Consider the following 21121-nt stretch of genomic DNA (forward strand, 5'->3'; position numbering starts at 1 on the left):
CACTGAGAGGATGGGAGGTAGCCACTGACAACGGTGAAACCCTACATACAGCTTGCCATGGAAAGGAGTAAGAAGGATTGGATGAAGACAGTAGGAAAGCAGAGAGACGGAAGGAACACAGCATCTCCATACGCTTATCTGAAATTCCCACCAATGAATTGCATAAGTATCTCTATCTCTATTTTTATGTTTTATTCATCATTCATAACCATTTGAGTTTGCCTGACTAAGATTTACAAGGTGACCATAGCTTGCTTCATACCAACAATCTCTGTGGGATCGACCCTTACTCGCGTAAGGTTTATTACTTGGACGACCCAGTACACTTGCTGGTTAGTTGTGCGAAGTTGTGTTTATGCCATGGTATTGAACACTAAGTTTTTGGATTCATCACCGGGGATTATTTGAGTTGTAGTGATCACAATTTCATGCACCAAAGTGCTTAATTCATTTTCATCCTACTTAAATTATATGCTTTGTTCTTCATACTTGAATAAAAGAAAAATTATTGTGAAATAGAGAAATAGTAAAAGTCGAGTATGATATGAGACAAAATAAAGTTATGTGGTGGTATGTGCTGGTTCATTAGTTGATTTATAAACAAGGTTGAATGTTGGCATGACTTTGTAATATGAAATTGAGTTACATTTCATGAGACTTGACATATGAAAAAGGTCTAAAATAAAAGAAAGAAAATGCAAGAAAAAGAAGCAAAAAGAAATAAACAAGGCTGGGAACCAATGGCTCGAGATTTGGATATATGCCTGTGATTCCTTTGTACAAAGATAAGCTTGGATAACTAGGTTCTAAGGGGTGCTTCATCACCCGGTAACTTGGGTTAACTAACCCAGAATTGCCAACCGAAAATCCACCATCAAGAGCTACTTTGAGACAAAGCATTTAGTGACCTAAAGAGGTGCTGGGCATTAATTTCCAAAGAACAAAACAAAGCTAAATGCTTGTGATGTGTGTGTGCTAAGGAAAGGCTTGAGCAAGTAAGCCCATAAGTGTGTCTCAACACCTAGCATCTTGAACCAACTGGGATGGAAATGCTTGCTGAAAGCTTACTCTAAAAAGCTGCCTTACCACATAGCATTAAGCCTCAGCCAAGAAAGAGAACAAGAAAAGAACTAAGGACCAAGCAATAAAAAGTCTCATTTTTTTGTGTAATTCAAGTAAGGATCCAAAGGAATGTTGATGACTCAGCCACAGAATAAAAATCCCTAAGATACCATGAATGAAAACCCTATTTATCAGTATTCAATGTCTCCCAATAAAAAGCTTATACACTTCTCTACTTCTAGTAATTTTCCTTATGTTTTACTGCTTGCTTGGGGACAAGCAAGATTTAATTTTGGTGTTGTAATGACAAGTCATCTTAGGCTAGTTTCACAAGCCTTTTTCATTAGCTTTTACTTAGTTTTCATGCATTCTTAGGCAATAAGTAAGTGTTTGGATGAAAAATTCATGGCTGTCTTGATTCAATCAAACATTGCTAATTTTATGCATTTTCATGAGATTTATGCAAGAATTGATTGGTAATATTAAAGATGCAAAATCTTTTGATTATGCCAAGGCTTTGATGAGTTTTTTTGGTTGATGATAGGTGAAAAGAAGCATGAAGGAAGGTTGAAGAAGGAGCCTGGAGAAGATGAAGAAGAAGCAACGTTGGTGGCCACCAACATTGCCTCCAACGTTGGAAGAAGGGGCAGATGATATACTGATACTCACATTGGAGGGAGCGTTGGACATCCAACTTTAACCCCAACGTGGTAAAGAAATGAGCTTTCTGGAGTTTCTGGAAAATTGTAGGGGCGCGAACGCGCACATGCCGCACACGCGTGGATTGGGAATTTTGAGCATCCGTGCGGACGTGCACTATGCGCGTACGCGTGGGTAGGCAACATTGGACCCCAAACGCTGCCTCAAACGTGAAGGCCAATGATGAGCGGATAATTTGTACGCTTTTTGGCATTGTTTTTAGTATGTTTTCAGTATGTTCTAGTTAGTTTTTAGTATATTTTTATTAGTTTTTAGTTAAAATTCACTTTTCTGGACTTTACTATGAGTTTGTGTGTTTTTCTGTGATTTTAGGTATTTTCTGGCTGAAATTAAGGGACCTGAGCAAAAATCTGATTCAGAGACTAAAAAGGACTGCAGATGCTGTTGGATTCTGACCTCCCTGCACTCGAAGTAGATTTTCTGGAGCTACAGAAACCCAATTGGCGCTCTCTCAACGGCGTTGGAAAGTAGACATCCTGAGCTTTCCAGCAATATATAATAGTCCATACTTTGCCCAAGATTTGATGGCCCAAACCGGCGTTCAAAGTCACCCTCAGAATTTCCAGCGTTAAACGCCGGAACTGGCACAAGGATGGGAGTTAAACGCCCAAGCTGGCATAAAAGCTGGCGTTTAACTCCAAGAGAAGTCTCTACACGAAAATGCATCAATGCTCAGCCCAAGCACACACCAAGTGGACCCGGAAGTGGATTTTTTATGTCATTTACTCATCTCTGTAAACCCTAGGCTACTAGTTCTCTATATATAGGACCTTTTACTATTGTATTTTCATCTTGGTTCTTCTGGTTCCCTCTCTGGGGCTGAAGCCAATGATCACACTATCACTTATGTATCTTCAACGGTGGAGTTTCTACACACCATAGATTAAGGTGTGGAGCTCTGCTGTACCTCGAGTATTAATGCAATTACTATTGTTCTTCTATTCAATTCCGCTTGTTCTTGTTCTAAGATATCACTTGTTCTTCAACTTGATGAATGTGATGATCCGTGACACTCATCATCATTCTCACCTATGAACGTGTGCCTGACAACCACCTCCGTTCTACCTTAGATTGGGTGGATATCTCTTGGATTCTTTAACCGGACGAGAGGTGAAAGGGATAAAGCATCTTCATACGCTTATCTGAAATTCCCACCAATGAATTGCATAAGTATCTCTATCTCTATCTTTATGTTTTATTCGTATATCACCTATAACCATTTGAGTCTGCCTGACTAAGATTTACAAGGTGACCATAGCTTGCTTCATACCAACAATCTCTGTGGGATCGACCCTTACTCGCGTAAGGTTTATTACTTGGACGACCCAGTACACTTGCTGGTTAGTTGTGCGAAGTTGTAGTGATCACAATTTCGTCCACCAGCCAACGCGCACGATCTTGAATATGGGATTTTGAGTTTGAAAAAGCACAAGGGCGCGCTCGCGCCTATGGCGCGTATGCGCAAATTCAACTTTTGAGCATTCGCGCAGACGCGTATATGCCGCACACGGGTGGATGAGCTTCGTGATCGAAGTGCACAGACGCGCACGGTATGCGTACGCGTGGGTAGCGAGACGTTTGCACTCCAACGTTGGGTCAAACGTGAGTGATAGCAACCAGAAAGGCATAATTGACACACTCTTCTCCTCAATTTCATTAGGCACCAATCCAATCAATCCCTGCTTCAATCAAGGCTAGAGCCCAAATCCAAATACACTGAAGACTCAATCAAAAAGGAGAAGAAGCCTATAAATAGAAGAATGCTTGAAGAGAAAAGGGGGCTGGCTCCACAAGGGAGCAGTAGGAGTGGAGAGCTCGCTCTTTTAGTTTTCCTTTTTGAATTTGAAAATTTTGGATTGAGATTGAAGGAATTCTGTTTCATTCTTGATTTGAAACTTCTCTTTGTGCTTTTTCTGCATAATCTTAGTGAATTGAGAATTGAATATGAGTTTTCATTTACTGCTTCCATATTTCTTTCTTCTGCAAATTGTTTTCTGCTGGATCAAGGAAGGAATTGAGATCTAGACTTATTTTCTAGTCTCATTGATCCCCTGAGATCTTCACTTGTCTTTTTAGATTTCGCAATTGAGTTAAGTTTTCTTGCTGTTTTAAATTTTTCAAGCAATTTCCCTTTTTTGTTTGGATTTGTTACAAGTTACTGCATCTTTTACTTCTCTGTTTGATTGCTAATTACACTTTCTTGTTTGATTTCTTGAATCCCAGCTCCTAAAATCCTTTTATTCATCCTGCAATTTAAATTTCCAGTTGCTTGATCTATTGCTTTCTTTAATTTCTAGCACCCACTCCCCTTTACATTCACTGCAATTTACATTTCTTGTCATTTAAGTTTCTGCAATTTACATTGCTTGCTCTTTAAGTTTCTGTCCAATTTACTTTCTGCAATTTAAATTCCCTGCAATTTACTTTTTGTTGATCAACTTCACACAAATCACTCAATGTTAGCTTGACTAAACTAATCACCCACTAAATTTGCTTGATCCATCAATCCCTGTGGGATCGACCTCACTCTAAGTGAGTTTTACTACTTGATGCAACCCGGTACACTTGCCGGTGAGTTTTGTGTTGGAATCTGATTTCCAACCCATCAAGGAGCAACAAAGGCAAGGAAGAGACATAGAGGAGCTCAAGAACTCCATTGGTTCTTCAAGAGGAAGAAGAAGCCACCATCACTATGGTGGACCCGTTCTTTATTCCCCTTGTTTATTTTCTTTTCTGTTTTCAGTTTTTATGCTTTATGTTTTGACTATGTTTGTGTCTTCATTACATGATCATTAGTGTTTAGTGTCTATGTCTTAAAGCTATGAATGTTCTATGAATCTGTCACCTTTCTTAAATGAAAAATGTTTTCTGAAAAAGAAAAAGAAGTACATGAATTTCAAATTCTATCTTGAAAATAGTTTAATTATTTTGATGTGGTGGCAATACTTTCCGTTTTCTGAATGAATGCTTGAACAGTGCATATTTTTTATAGTGAAGTTTATGAATGTTAAAATTGTTGGCTCTTGAAAGAATAATGAAAAAAGAGAAATGTTATTGATAATCTGAAAAATCATAAAATTGATTCTTGAAGCAAGAAAAAGCAGTGAAAAACACAAAGCTTGCAGAAAAAATGGCGAAAAATAAAGAAAAAGAAAGAAATAGAAAAAGCAAGCAGAAAAAGTCAATAACCCTTTAAACTAAAAGGCAAGGGTAAAGAGGATCCAAGACTTTGAGCATCAGTGGATAGGAGGGCCCAAAGGAATAAAATTCTGGCATACGCGGCTAAATCAAGCTGTCCCTAACCATGTGCTTGTGTCATGAAGGTCCAAGTGAAAAGCTTGAGACTGAGTGGTAAAAGTCGTGATCCAAAGCAAAAAGAGTGTGCTTAAGAACTCTGGGTACCTCTAACTGGGGACTCTAGCAAAGCTGAGTCATAATCTGAAAAGGTTTACCCAGTTATGTGTCCGTGGCATTTATGTATCCGGTGGTAATACTGGAAAACAAAATGCTAAGGGTCATGGCCAAGACTCATAAAGTAGCTGTGTTCAAGAATCAACATACTAAACTAGGAGAATCAATAACACTATTTGAATTTTGAGTTCCTATGGTTGCCAATCATTCTGAACTTCAAAGGATAAAGTGAGATGCCAAAACTGTTCAAAAGCAAAAAGCTACTAGTCCCGCTCATCTAATTGGAACTAAGTTTCATTGATATTTTAAAATTTATTGTATTTTCTCTTCTTTTTATCCTATTTTGTTTTTAGTTGCTTGGGGACAAGCAATAATTTAAGTTTGGTGTTGTGATGAGTGGATAATTTATACACTTTTTGGCATTGTTTTTACATAGTTTTTAATATATTTTAGTTACTTTTTATTATATTTTTATTAGTTTTTATGAAAAAATCACATTTCTGGACTTTACTATGAGTTTGTGTGTTTTTCTGTGATTTCAGGTATTTTCTGGCTGAAGTTAAGAGACCTGAGCAAAAATCTTATTCAGAGGCTGAGAAAGGACTGCAGATGCTGTTGGATTCTGACCTCTCTGCACTCAAACGCGTTTTTCTGGAGCTGTAGAAGTCCAATTGGCGTTTTCTCAATTGGGTTGGAAAGATAACATCTTGGGGTTTACAGAAATGTATAATAGTTTATACTTTACTCGAGATTTAATGGCCTAAACTGGCATTCAATCGCTAGCCAGAGACCCTTTTCTGGCGTAAAATGCCGGAACTGGCACCAGAACTGGAGTTAAACGCCCAAACTGGCTTCCAAGCTGGCGTTTAACTCTAGAAAAGGCTTATGCACGTGTAAAGCTCAATGCTCAGCCCAAGCACACATCAAGTGGGCCCCGAAAGTGGATTTCTGCACTATCTGCACTTAGTTACTTATTTTCTATAATCCTTAGTAACTAGTTTAGTATAAATAGCACTTTTTCTATTGTATTAAGGGAGATTATGCCATTTTTCAAATTTGGGAGGCTAGCCATTCGGCCAAGCCTAGACCTTTTTCTCTTATGTATTTTTCAACGGTGGAGTTTCTACACCTCATAGACTAAGGTGCGGAGCTCTGCTGTTCTTCATGAATTAATGCAAGTACTATTGTTTCTCTTTCAATTCACGCTTACTTCTTCTCCAAGATATACTCTTGTACTTAATTCAGTTAAGTCAGAATGAAGGGGTGATTCGTGACAATCACCCACTATCTTCGTTACTCGCTTAGCGAAGATCTGCGTGCCTGACAACCACAAGCGGTCTACATGATGTTCAACGTAGTCATTGGACGATAGCCAGAGTATAGTCTCTTGGGTCTCTGATCCACGGATTTGACTTGCCTCTCCTGACAACAGAGCATTCGAATCCGTGAGATTAGAACCTTCGTGGTAGAGGCTAGAACCAATTGGTAGCATTCTCGAGATCCGGAAAGTCTAAACCTTGTCTGTGCTATTCCGAATAGGATCTGGGATGGGATGACTGTGACGAGCTTCAAACTCACGAATGTTGGGCGCAGTGACAATGTGCAAAAGGATAGAGAGATCCTATTCCGACACAAGTGAGAACCGACAGATGATTAGCTGTGCGGTAGCTGTGCTTGGTATTTTTCATCCGAGACGAGAAATCCGACAGTTGTTTAGCCGTATAGAAACCGTAGCTGGACTATTTTCACTGAGAGGACGGATGGTAGCCATTGACAATGGTGATCCACCAACATACAACTTGCCATGGAAGGGAGCACGCATGATTGGATGAAGACAATAGGAAAGCAGAGGTTCAGAAGCAACAAAGCATCTCCAAACGCTTATTTGAAATTCTCACCAACGAATTACATAAGTATCTTTATTTTAATTTATGTTTTATTTATCTTTCAATTATCAAAACTCATAACCAATTGAATCCGCCTGACTAAGATTTACAGGATGACCATAGCTTGCTTCAAGCCGGCAATCTCCGTGGGATCGACCTTTACTCGCATAAGGTTTTATTACTTGGACGACCCAGTACACTTGCTGGTTAGATGTACTGGAGTTGAGAAAAGTGTGATCACAATTCCGTGCACCACATACCAAATTAAATAACAATTAGTCAAAACTCACACAACACTATAAATGCAAATATAATCATTATATATTATAAATGCAAATATAATCAATATATATATATATATAAATGCAATTAGAATTATTTATTAAATTTATTTCTATATATATATAGGTATTGATTATTTCTTGTATTATTGTAGTTTAGTTATTAAAAATTGAGTTAATATTCAATTTGACCCTGAAATTTGAGGTTGAATTCAAATGGATCCCTAATTACAATTGACTCAATTTGAACTCCAAAATTTACAATATTAATAACTCGTATTACTCCTCGAACTAATTTCTGTGAACAACATGTTTATTTTGCAAATTAATTTGTCAACATTTGGACTATTCGCCTAGGTTTTATGTAACTGAGATCTACTATACCTCCTATAAATTTGACGACCTTCGATTAACCTTTTTTTTAATAGTGAAAAAAAAAACTCTAGTTTTTTGAGAGTGTGCAATTTTTTAAAAAATAATATTAACCACCAAAAAACTAATTTTAAATTAATCGTGTTACTTTTTTAGGGATTGGTCGGATTTCAACACGGGTCCACAAAAAAAAAAGAAAAAATGCACTAGTTTATTTTGAACAAAAAAATAGAGGCATCAGTTTGGTCCGGGAGTCGACCAGCTTAATTCGTTATTTTTTTTGGGTTAATTGAGCTAAGTCGTCGTTTAGGCTTGTATTTTACAAGTATGGCTTTAGAGTCAAATATCCATCTATTTCTGTCAAAGAAACGAGCTAGTTTGACAAATTTGGCTCATTTTAATAATCCTAATTAATTGAAAAGTTAGCTCAAATTAATCTTTATTGAATAAATTCTAAAATAATTCTAATTAATAATAAAACTTATACGATCATATGCAAATAAATCCTCATATATAACAATTTAATTATCTTATTTATTATATATTTTTTTAGTATATTTTGTGATTGAAAATTATTTATTAACATTATGCTCCAATTTTTTAAAAATATTAAATTTTTAAACTTGCCTTTAAATTATATTAATTTTAAACTTTAATTCAAGTTAGCAGCAAACTTCCCATTAAAAATAATGACAAATTTGTGATCTAATTGGGGCAAAAATCTTTTTTTAAGAAAAAGTTTTTTATTTGAGTTGTTTGTGAAATTTTTTAGAATTGACATTTTGCTAGAATATTGTAAGTTATTAGTTATTAAAAGTTAGCTAGCTAATTATTAGTCATGACTTTGTGACTTTAATTATTCTCTCGTTTAAAATAGCTTTAGATTAGTGACAAAATTGTAACACATTACATTAGCGGATTCTTGGCAAATTTATTTCAAACTTTTCATAAATTTTTCATGGATTTATATAGAGGTTAACGATTAGTAGCAACATGAAATAAGGACAGAATAAGGACTAACGTTTCCTCACAAATTAGTAGTAGCATAAGATAAGCGAGGAAAGTCTATCAGCTGTTAAGTGATCGCTAATTCCTCACTAAATAAGCTTTTGATTAGTGACCCAATTGCGACTACTTACTTATAAAATTTTCTCGGTTAACTTTGGATTTGTTATAACTCTACGACAAATTTTCAATGAGATTAGTGAGTAATTTGCTAAAAATTATAGGTTGGGTATAGCTTTTGTTTTGTGACAAGATTGCAGTTGTCAAGTCGCTCGCTAAATTAAAATTGTGACAACTTGGTGACAAATGTATTTCGCTCGCTAATTAGTGACTTGAAATTAGCAAATGAAGTGTGTCAGTTGTTAAAGGGTCGTAAATTTCTCGCTACTGAGATCCTATGTGCTTAATATCCATATTTCCACTTTACCGACTAATTTGCAAGGAACACTTTTCTAACTGAATGATTTATCCGTTGCGACAAGTTAACGACGACTATTTTCCATCGCTAACTTAATTTGATTTTTACAATATTATGCGATAAATTAGCGAGGACTCGCTAAAAATAAAAATTTTGGTGACAAATTAGGTAGGAAATTGTCCATCGCAAAATGCATTTCAAGTGTTTGTGATGAATTAGCTAGGAACATTGTTCTTCACTAATTAGCCTTTTCGCACAAAGTTTATTTAGCGACGAATTAATGTGTGAACCTATTTTTCGCTAATTGTACATCAAAACTTACGATAGAACATGACAACAATATCCCTTGCTACTCCACTTTTATTCGATTGAACTCCTAAGTGACTGATTTGTTAGAACATTGTCACTCGCTAATTAATTTGTGACAAATTAGCGAGAAAAATTTTTCCGCTCTTTTTTTTAGCTACAAAACTCAATTTGCAAGAAACAAATTTACTCGTGAATTTCTCGCTAATCAGTTGGTTTCTCAATTTTGGATATTTTGTGACCATTCATTAATTTTGTTGTTAGTGCGTCACTAATTCCTCGCTATTTAGTGACAAAAAATATTTCTGACAAAAATCTGTCACTAATTTATCAAATTCTTGTAGTGTATAATTTATACTGATATAATTATTTTCTTGATCTGATACAATAAGAATAATTGATCAAATAATTATCACTTTTGGTAATTATCCTCTAAGATTAAATCCTAGCTACATATTTCTCTATTCTCACATTCATTCTCCTTTCCAATCCTTTCACCACCACAAGTTAATTAACCATGTCAGATTAGTGACGCAACAAGTCAGATAAGAGACTAGCATGGAGATCAAAGGCAGAATCCAATGCAGAGAGATGGGTAGTGTTGTCACTGTCGTTGAAGAAGAGTAAGGTGGTGGTAGACACAGGCTAAATGGGGATGTCGCAATGCTGGTAGAGCCAAAGGCAGTAGCAACAATGCATTTGTGGGAGAAGAGGTATAGGAGAATGAGGAGATGATGTGCATCTCTCCATTTGTGGGAGGAGAGGACGTTGCGTCCATAGAGGCTTCGTCGAAATGGAGCCAACGTTCAATGAAACAGAGCAACGAATCACAGGTGCCAACAGTAAGGTCGGAGACAACATCATTCGTTAGAGGTTGAAGAAGCATAGTGTTATGTGAATGGGAGAATGAGAGTGTGTATATGGAGATAGGGATTTTAGGGGGTTTTTGTTTTGAGAAAGAAGATTTCATGGGTAAAAACTTTTGGGTTTGATTAGGTTTTTCAGCCTAACTCTTAAAAAAAAGAATTTGACAAAAAAAAAATTGGCGGGCGTCCGCTGGGCTGGCTGTAACATCCTACCATACAGAGCCTTACGCTTAAGTCATAAAGCAAAGGTGGTGAGGTACTACGACCTCTAAAAGTAAAATACGTATATAAATATAGTTGAAAGAATTTTGTAGGAGCCTTGAAGAAGAATTTAAGCAAAAGTGAAAATAGAAAATTGTGTCACACTCGCATGGATAATCGTTAAACAGATAGGTAATACAAAAGAAGGTTAAAAACATAATATACAGATTAGAGTTCCAAAATACAGATATCAAGCTCCAGACTTAACCTGCGAAGCTAAGGCTGGCTAGAGTATGTAATTATATATATTTATACAACCCAAAATATAACTCAAACTACAAAATAAACACCTGTTTCTTCAAGTCAACCTCTAGGAGGAAAAAAATACAAAATATACATGCAGAGATTCTATATACATATATACATAGCCTAAAACAAAATATAACAGCCCAAAAGATAGTTCTTCGCATGTAAGGAGGGTCTCCAGATGCTCAATAAGGTGCCTGTTGACCTGCATCTAAAAAATAATAGAAAAATTTATGGAATGAGAACTGGAGGTTCTCAGCATGATAAAGGTGCCCACATAGTTAATATAAAAGGTCTCGAGAAAGCCAGAGGCATTTCTAGAACTTCGACACTCAGATTAATCTTAAAATTTATTCTAAACCAATAATATCAGTAATCTATCTAAAGGATCCTAGTCCTATTCTAACTCTGCACCTTTTGTCAATCTAGTTCTAATCTAAATTTAACTTGACATTTCACTTTTTGTCTCCTTAATATATATAATATGCATAGCCATATGGAACCTGGGGAGTTAAAGTGCCGATCACATTTGGCGACAGAGGGTCAACAATTAGTCTCAAATATACAAGCCACATAATAATCTTTTTCTTTTTAAAATAACACTTCAAATCAAAACTCCAATTTTTATAGAAATTTCGGCAGTATCTCCTCTAAAAATCGAACTTTTGCCACCCTTCAAGGGTCCCAACTACCAAACCAAACACCTCTCGATCATTCAAATCATTTCCAATATCAAATCATTTCAAAATCAAACCAATTCTAATATTAAATCTTTTTCCAAAACCAACCAACTCCAATAGCAAATCGTTTACAAAATCGAACCACACATCTCTCAACCAATCCATTCAATTCAATTTCACAAACCCACCATCAACTCTCAATACATCAACAATCATCATTATTTTGTACTCATCAAGGTCATAACCCAACACATATAAATACATTCACCCTTTATACACACATTATATACCATATATACAATCCATCAATAATTCATTCAGTTCATTCCTATCTTAAGGTCTTTTAGTCCAAATTTTGACGTGACATTAAACATTAACTACGAAAAATCAAAATTATACCTTGAATGATTTCTCTCTATATTTATTTATTTCACAGAATTTACACTGGTCCATCCTGTCCCCCTCCACCAAAACCCGTGGGTCAAGTAGGGTGGATTAGGCAATATTTTCAATTCAGGTAGTCATAAAATTTTAGTCTGATTTGCCTTTTTGGAGTTAAGTGAACTATTCTGACGAGTTTCGACATGTTTGTCATTTCTAATTATAAAAAAAATATGAGGCATTAAATTTAAAGGTATGATTTTTATGTTTATTAATGAGTCTTAATAATCATTGGCCGAATAAAAATTGAGTTTTATTGATTGTCTAATTTTATTGATATTTTAACAAATTCATCCAAATAGAGGAATTGCTAGCTTTAACATCATTCGTGGGTCTTTCACTTTTTAATTTGGATAATTTTGTCTACTTTATATTTTGTATTTTTTTTGTATTTCTTTATATTTTGTATTTGAATATTATAATGTATTTTTTATTTATTGGTTTTTCCTTAGCTTATAATTATTACCTATGTCGTCCCATTTTGATAAACCCTAAACCCCTGCGGTAGTATAGTCGGCGAACGCCTGCGGGTCAACACCCTCGAACATCTGAGAAGAACCCCCCACGTCGTACGTAGGTTGATCCATCCCTGTGGCCACACCACCAATGTCCTCACCAACAGCATGCTCACCAGTGTGATACTCGCCGGATGCTCCTCTACCACGGGCCCGTCCACCACCATCCCGCTGACCATGTCGTCTGGCCCTACGTCAAGGAACACGATGATCAACATCACCTCCATGATCATCACCAGCCTGGTCCTCCTCCAAGCGGTCGGCCAGCCATCGCCACTCTCGATCCGTAGTACGTGTGCCGATACGCCTATGCCGATCCACGCGGCGGTTGTGCTGTCTGTCGACAACCTGCACCATCGGAGGTGCCTGGGATGACCCTCTATGACGAGCCTCCTCAGTCAACGCAATAGGCCTGGGATCCTGAAATGCAACCTACGGGGATAAAAATCTGTGGGCCACACGACACCACCAGTCCAGGTACTCAGCTAATGGCCCGAGATCAGCAACTCGGTCAACTGGTAAAACTCTGGCATGCCGATCCTCCCAATGCTGATGCCACTCCTGATAATAGGAGGGGAACCACTTATCTCCACCCCTCCCGTCCTTCGCATGAAGCCAATCTATGTTAAGAGCCAACTGAGGGAGATGCTGAACCCCGCCGAACTGCGGCATAACCCTATCCACCTGGTGCCACTCAATGGCGGCAAAATAAATGAGGCTGGTAACTGCCGTCCATAGCCTACGGTGCTCGTCAACTAGTATCTCCGGATGAACAATAGTTGTGACCTCCGGAGAGGAATAGGGCTCCCACACGATCTACATCGCCTAATGAAACGTTACGTAAAACAAATATTATAACAAGGAAGACATAACTGTATCAACAATAACTAAATTACTTACATCATGCACACGCAATCTATCCAAACAAAGGCGTGCAGCCACCACTCTTTGATCTACTGCATCATTCCTCGGTAGATACTCAGCCCACCTATAAGTTCAATTTAAAGAATGTCATAACATGTAACGGGAGATGTAAATGAACAATTTGTAACTCTAAAATCATATTTCCTTACCTGGATGCAAGTGGAAACCCGAATATGTTGAAACCACTAGGCCTCAGACAAGGAAACCTCCAAAAGATCCAAGACTATAGAAGCTGCAGTGGCCCAGCCAAGTTGACAACGTTTCTGTTTGTTCCACGACAAAGACATCTGTACAACCATGCCAGCGCGGCCGAGCCCCAGCTATATCTACCCAAGTCCTCCAACGATGCCACATAAGGCAACCAGCGAAGGTGGACACGGTTGGCGTTCTTGTCCGTAAACAGCTGAGATGACAACAGCATCATAATATAGGCTCTCGCGTATATACGCACGATGTCGTCAGTAGCATCTGCTGGCAAAACCCGAAACCGCTCATGGAACCATGTGTAGCACACTGTCATCTGCTTCACTTTATTCTGCGGAGGTAACTCCCCAAACAACTCGCGGAACCACACCCATGCCAGTCTTTCGTTTTCCATGAAATTCTCAAACTCACTAAGGCACCCACTCACAGGCTCACCATCAATCGGTAAACCCAGCTGATAGGCCACGTCCTCCAAGGTGACCGTACACTCCCCAAAGGGCATGTGAAAGGTGTGGGTCTTAGGACGCCACCTCTCAATGAATGCGCTAAGTAGAGGCTCATCAACCCAGAACCACTGACTGTTCAGCCTAGCCAAGTGATATAAGCCCGCGGTCTCTAGATACGGTATGATACGCTCGTGTAAAGGCATATTCTGTTGTCTTCTCAAACCGCTAATAACCATAGTAGGCTACAAAAAGATGGATAGCGAACTCTCAACACACAACAATAGTAACAACTTACACTAATATCAATAAAAACTCTAACCATAACAAGAACAACGAAAATAACACTAACAATATTACTAACACCTAAGACTAAAAAATTAATTCTACCAATAACAAAAATTAGAAATTTAATAAATAAAAAAAAACTCACATTGATGATAACAGCAAAAATTTCTATTATAACTTTTAAAATAATATAACATCTACCATTAATAATAACAACATTAAACAAAAAATAATAATAAAAAGGCAGTTTAACCAACCTCTTGGTCGATAAATCCAGCCACATGCAGAACGCCATTTAACCGGTACATCCGAGCTTCTTCTTCCATTGGTTCGCCACTCAGCTGGTTCAAAATCTCAAACAAACTATTAGACCAAAAAACTATCTTTTCTCTCACCCACCAACCTTCTCCTAATTTTGAAAGCTCACAAATGATCCGCCCTCACCAGCCACGGCTTTCTTATTTATACTACACACTCATAAACCGTGGTTGCCTCTAGGGTTTTATGCACGAATCACTTCCTTCATAAACCGTGGCTGCCTACCACGGTTTATGTACAGCTCTCTCCTCACGTAAACCGTGGCTGCCTACCATGGTTTACATTCAAAATCATATCATCATAAAACCTGGCTACCAGCCACGATTTATGTTGATTCTAAAACCGTGGTTAGCTCCCACGGTTTCTATATAAAATGAAACAAGACATAAAGGTATGCAATTTCCAATTGTTGTAATCTGGTAAAGGATTCTCCAAATTCTTTTAAATTGGTAAATTGCCCTAATTTTTTTATTTGACAAGTATTTATTCATTTTTAAAATAAAAAATAATTATAATTATATCTATTATCAAATATATAACATTATATTTGATTATACAAGATTTTATTTTTCGGCCTTGGTGCACGAAATTGCAATCACACTTTTGCAATCCGCACAACTAACCAGCAAGTGCACTGGGTCATCTAAGTAATACCTTACGTGAGTAAGGGTCGATCCCACAGAGATTGTTGGTTTGAAGTAAGCTATGGTAATTTTATTATTCTTAGTCAGGAGATCAATTATAATTATCAGTTTGAATTACTAAAAAATAAAAGAGCGTGAAATAATTACTTGTTGTGCAATAATGGAGAATATGTTAGAGTTTTGGAGATGCTTTGTCTTCTGAATTCCTGTAACATAATGTTTCCTCTCATGCAAAAGTGCAAAGTTCCTTCCATGGCAAGCTCTATGTAGGGTGTCACCGTTGTCAATGGCTACTTCCCATCCTCTCAGTGAAAATGGTCCAAATGCTCTGTCACAGCACGGCTAATCAGCTGTTGGTTCTCGATCATGTTGGAATAGAATCCATTGATTCTTTTGCATTTGTCATCATGCCCAACACTCGCGAGTTTGAAGCTTGATGAGCGGATAATTTATACGCTTTTTGGCATTGTTTTTAGGTAGTTTTTAGTAAGTTCAAGCTACTTTTAGGGATGTTTTCATTAGTTTTTATGTTAAATTCACATTTCTGGACTTTACTATGTGTTTGTGTGTTTTTCTGTGATTTCAGGTAATTTCTGGCTAAAATTGAGAGACCTGAGCAAAACTCTGAGAAGGAGGCTAACAAAGGACTACTAATGCTGTTGGAATCTAACCTCCCTGCATTCGAAATGGATTTTCTGGAGCTACAGAACTCCAAATGGCGCGCTCTCAACGGCGTTGGAAAGTAGATATCCAGAGCTTTCAAGCAATATATAATAGTCCATACTTTATTCGGGAATTGATGACGTAAACTGGCGCTCAATGCCAGTTTCATGTTGCTGTCTGGAGTAAAATGCCAGAAACACGTCACGACCCGGAGTTGAACGCCCAAAACACGTTACAACTTGGCGTTCAACTCCAATAAAAGCCTCAGCTCGTGGATAGACCAAGCTCAGCCCAAACATACACCAAGTGAGCCCCAAAAGTGGATTTATGCATCAATTACTTACTCATGTAAACCCTAGTAGCTAGTTTATTATAAATAGGACTTTTTACTAGTGTATTAGACATCTCTGGACGCCTAGTCCTTAGACCATGGGGGCTGGCCATTCGGCCATGCCTGAACCTTTCACTTATGTATTTTCAATGGTGGAGTTTCTACACACCATAGATTAAGGGTGTGGAGCTCGGCTGTACCTCAAGTTTCAATACAATTACTATTATTTTCTATTCAATTCTCTTTTATTCCTATTCTAAGATATTCGTTGCACTTCAACTTGATGAATGTGATGATCCATGACACTCATCATCATTCTCCCCTATGAACGCGCGTGACTGACAACCACTTCCGTTCTACCTTAGGCCGGGCGTATATCTCTTAGATTCCCCAACAGAATCTTCGTGGTATAAGCTAGATAGATGGCGGCATTCATGAGAATCCGGAAAGTCTAACCTTGTCTGTGGTATTCCGAGTAGGATTCCGGGATTGAATGACTGTGACGAGCTTCAAACTTCTAAAGGCTGGGCGTTAGTGACAGACGCAAAAGAATCAAGGGATTCTATTCCAACCTGATTGAGAACCGACAGATGATTAGCCATGCTGTGATAGAGCATAGGACCATTTTCACTAAGAGGATGGGATGTAGCCATTGACAACGGTGATGCGCTACATATAGCTTGCCATGGAAAGGAGTAAGAAGAAATTGGATGAATGTAATAAGAAAGTAGAGATTCGAGAGGAGCACAGCATCTCCATATGCCTATCTGAAATTTTCGCCATGGAATTATATGAGTAACTATTTACTATTTTATTTTCTGTTTATTATTTATTTTCGAACTTATCATAAACCAATTTAATCTGCCTAACTGAGATTTACAAGGTGACCATAGCTTGCTTCATACCAACAATCTCCGTGGGATCGACCCTTACTCATGTAAGGTATTACTTGGACGACCCAGTGCACTTGCTGGTTAGTTCAACGGAGTTGTGAGATTCTCTAACAGTGCCTGTAACTCTTTTGGTCCAACAAAAACACTAAGCTGTTGGTGCCATTACCAGGGATTATTAAGATCCCAATTCATCATACCATGATCTCTTTGGGGTATTCTTGATAGAGCCAATATTTAAATTTCATACAAGTACAAAGAGACCAGCTTTGAGGATCACAATTTCGTCCACCAAAGCTCGTCACAGTAATCCAATTCCAGAATCCTACTCGGAATACCACAGAAAAGGTTTAGACTTTCCGGATTCTCATGAATGCCGCTATCAATTCTATCTTATACCACGAAGATTCTGATTAAGGAATCTAAGAGATACTCATTCAATCTGATGTAGAACGGAGGTGATTGTCAGACACACGTTCATAGATTGAGGAAGGTGATGAGAGTCAAGGATGACCACCTTCTCCATAGTTAAGCGCGAATGAACATCTTAGATAGGAACACGCATGTTTGAATGGAAAAACATAAATAATTGCATTAATTCATCGAGACGCTGCAGAGCTCCTCACCCCCAACAATGGGGTTTAGAGACTCATGCTGCCAAAAGGTACAAATTTCAGATCTAAAAATGTCATCCGGTTCAAAATAAGTCTCTAAAAGTTGTTTAAACACTAAACTAATAACCTAAGTTTACAGAAAATGAGTAAACTAAGATAATTGGTGCAGAAATCCACTTCTGGGGCCCACTTGGTGTGTGCTGGGGCTGAGACTTAAGCTTCTCACGTGCCTGAGCTATTTCTGGAGTTGAACGCCAGGTTGTAACCTGTTTTTGGCATTGAACTCCAACTTGCAACTTGTTTCTGGCGCTGAACGCCAGACTGCAACATGGAACTGGCATTGAACGCCATTTTACGTTGTCTATCTTCATGCAAAGTATGGACTATTATATATTTCTGGAAAGCCCTGGATGTCTACTTTCCAGCCCAATTGAGAGCGCACCAATTAGACTCCTGTAGCTCCAAAAAATCCATTCCGAGTACAGGGAGGTCAGAATCCAACAGCATCAGCAGTCCTTTTTCAGCCTAAATCAGATTTTTGCTCAGCTCCCTCAATTTCAGCCAGAAAATACCTGAAATTACAGAAAAACACACAAACTCATAGTAGAGTCCAGAAATATGAATTTTGCCTAAAAATAAATAAAATTATACTAAAAACTAACTAAAACATACTAAAATCTACATGAAATTACCCCCGAAAAGCGTATAAAATATCCGCTCATCACAACGCCAAACTTAAACTGTTGCTTGTCCCCAAGCAAGTAGATAAATAAAATAGGATAAAAAGAAATTAAGAAGCAATAATATCTTAGAGTTTTAAGTGAAGCTCAGATTCTAATTAGATGAGCGGGGCTAGTAGCTTTTTGCTTCTGAACAGTTTTGGCATCTCACTTTATCCTTTGAAATTAAGAATGATTGGCATCCATAGGAACTCAGAATTCAGATAGTATTATTGATTCTCCTAGTTTAGTATGTTGATTCTTGAACACAGCTACTTTATGAGTCTTGGCCGTGGCCCTAAGCACTTTGTTTTCCAGTATTACCACCGGATACATAAATGCCACAGACACATAACTGGGTGAACCTTTTTAGATTGTGACTTAGCTTTGCTAGAGTCCCCAATTAGAGGTGTCAAGAGTTCTTAAGCACACTCTTTTGCTTTGGATCACGACTTTAACCACTCAGTCTCAAGCCTTTCACTTGGACCTGCATGCCACAAGCACATGGTTAGGGACAGCTTGATTTAGCCGCTTAGGCCTAGATTTATTTCCTTGGGCCCTCCTATCCATTGATGGTCAAAGCCTTAGATCCTTTTCACCCTTGCCTTTTGGTTTAAAGGGCTATTGGCTTTTTCTACCTCTTTTGTTTTTCTCTTTTTTTCGCAAGCTTGTTTTTCACTGCTTTTTCTTGCTTCAAGAATCAATTTCATGATTTTTCAGATTATCAATAACATTTTTCTTGTTCATCATTCTTTCAGGAGCCAACAATTTTAACATTCATAAAATTCAATATAAAAAAAGGCATTGTTCAAGCATTCATTCAGAAGACAAAAAGTATTGCCACCACATATAAATAATTAGAATTTTCCTTATTAAGAACTCAAAAAAATTAAATTGCCTCTTTATTCTAAAAATCTACTATTTTATTCATGTTTGATGATGATGAGAAAAATAAATTGTAACTTAATTGGAAATAAAGTCAAAATAGAGATACTGATTACTACTACTAATATATAGCTTCTAAGGTAAATTCATAATAAGAATAGTTATCACAGAGTTAAGGCAAAGATTAGGACTCAACAACCTTTATTTTGGAAAGTGGGTGTTCCTCTAGTTTGTGGGGTGCTTGATCCTTCAAGAGATAATTTCTGACGCTTCAGTTCCTTCAAGTCACATCCTTGCTCTTCCTGTTCCCTTAGGTGCCATGATCTTGATAAGTTTTAGCTCAGTGATCATGGCAAATCACACCAAACTTAGAGGTTTGCTTGTCCTTAAGCAAAAGAAAGGAAAGGAGAGGAATAGAGGGAGAGGCAATTTCAAAATTCAAAAGATATGATGAGTTGAAAAAGATTTGGAAAAAGATTTGTGTTTATGGATTAAGATACATTTGATATTTTTGAAAAAGGGATTTTAGAAATTAGGATTAAAATTTTTGGAATTAAAGGATGAGAGTTTGTAACATGTTTATGCAAGAAATCATGAATTGAAACATAAAAATTAGAAAATTTGTGAAGAAAAATGAATTTTACCTCCCCTCCACCATCCTGGCGTTAAACGCCCAAATGCTGCATGTTTTGGGTCCTGGCGTTAAACGCCCAAACGCTGCATGTTTTGGGAGTTTAACGCCCATGTGCAGCTTCTCCTGGGCGTTCAACGCCTAGCTGTTGCTTCTTTCTGGCATTGAATGCCAGGAACTCCTTTGTCACTGGAAGTTTTTCTGAACGCCCAGGATGCTGTAAATCTGGCGTTAAACGCCCAGAAGATGCTTCTTTCTGGCGTTCAACGCCCAGAAGGTGCTTCTTTCTAGCATTGAACGCCCAAAATAGCTCTTACTGGTGTTTTCGCACCAGTGAACTTCTTTTTGCTATTTTTATCCTTTGAATCCTTCTATAACTCTGTGAACTCAAGCAATTGCTATATTTACCTTGAAGATAATTGACATATACCTGTAAAAATCAATTAATTAACAAATAAACTTTATAAATGGCTGGGTTGTCTCCCAGCAAGCGCTTCTTTATTGTCTTTAGCTGGACTATTACTGAGCTTTAATCAAGTCTCAGTTTTGAGCATTCTTGCTCAAAATTGCTTTCAAGATAATGTGTGACTCTCTGTCCATTAACAATGAACTTTTTGTTGGAATCATTATGCTGAAGCTCTACGTATCCATATGGTGACTGATGAGCGGATAATTTATACGCTTTTTGGCATTGTTTTTAGTATGTTTTTAGTATGATCTAGTTAGTTTTTAGTATATTTTTATTAGTTTTTTAGTTAAAATTCACTTTTCTGGACTTTACTATGAGTTTGTGTGTTTTTCTGTGATTTCAGGTATTTTCTGGCTGAAATTGAGGGTCCTGAGCAAAACTCTGATTCAGAGACTGAAAAGGACTGCAGATGCTGTTGGATTCTGACCTCTCTGCACTCGAAGTAGATTTTCTCGAGCTACAGAAGCCCAATTGGCGTGCTCTCAACGGCATTGGAAAGTAGACATCCTGGGCTTTCCAGCAATGTATAATAGTCCATACTTTGCCTGAGATTTGATGGCCCAAACCGGCGTTCAAAGTCACCCTCAGGAATTCCAGCGTTAAACGCCGGAACTGGCACAAGAATGGG

This window comes from Arachis duranensis, chromosome 4 (genome assembly GCF_000817695.3).
Source record: "Arachis duranensis cultivar V14167 chromosome 4, aradu.V14167.gnm2.J7QH, whole genome shotgun sequence".
Lineage (NCBI taxonomy): Eukaryota > Viridiplantae > Streptophyta > Magnoliopsida > Fabales > Fabaceae > Arachis > Arachis duranensis.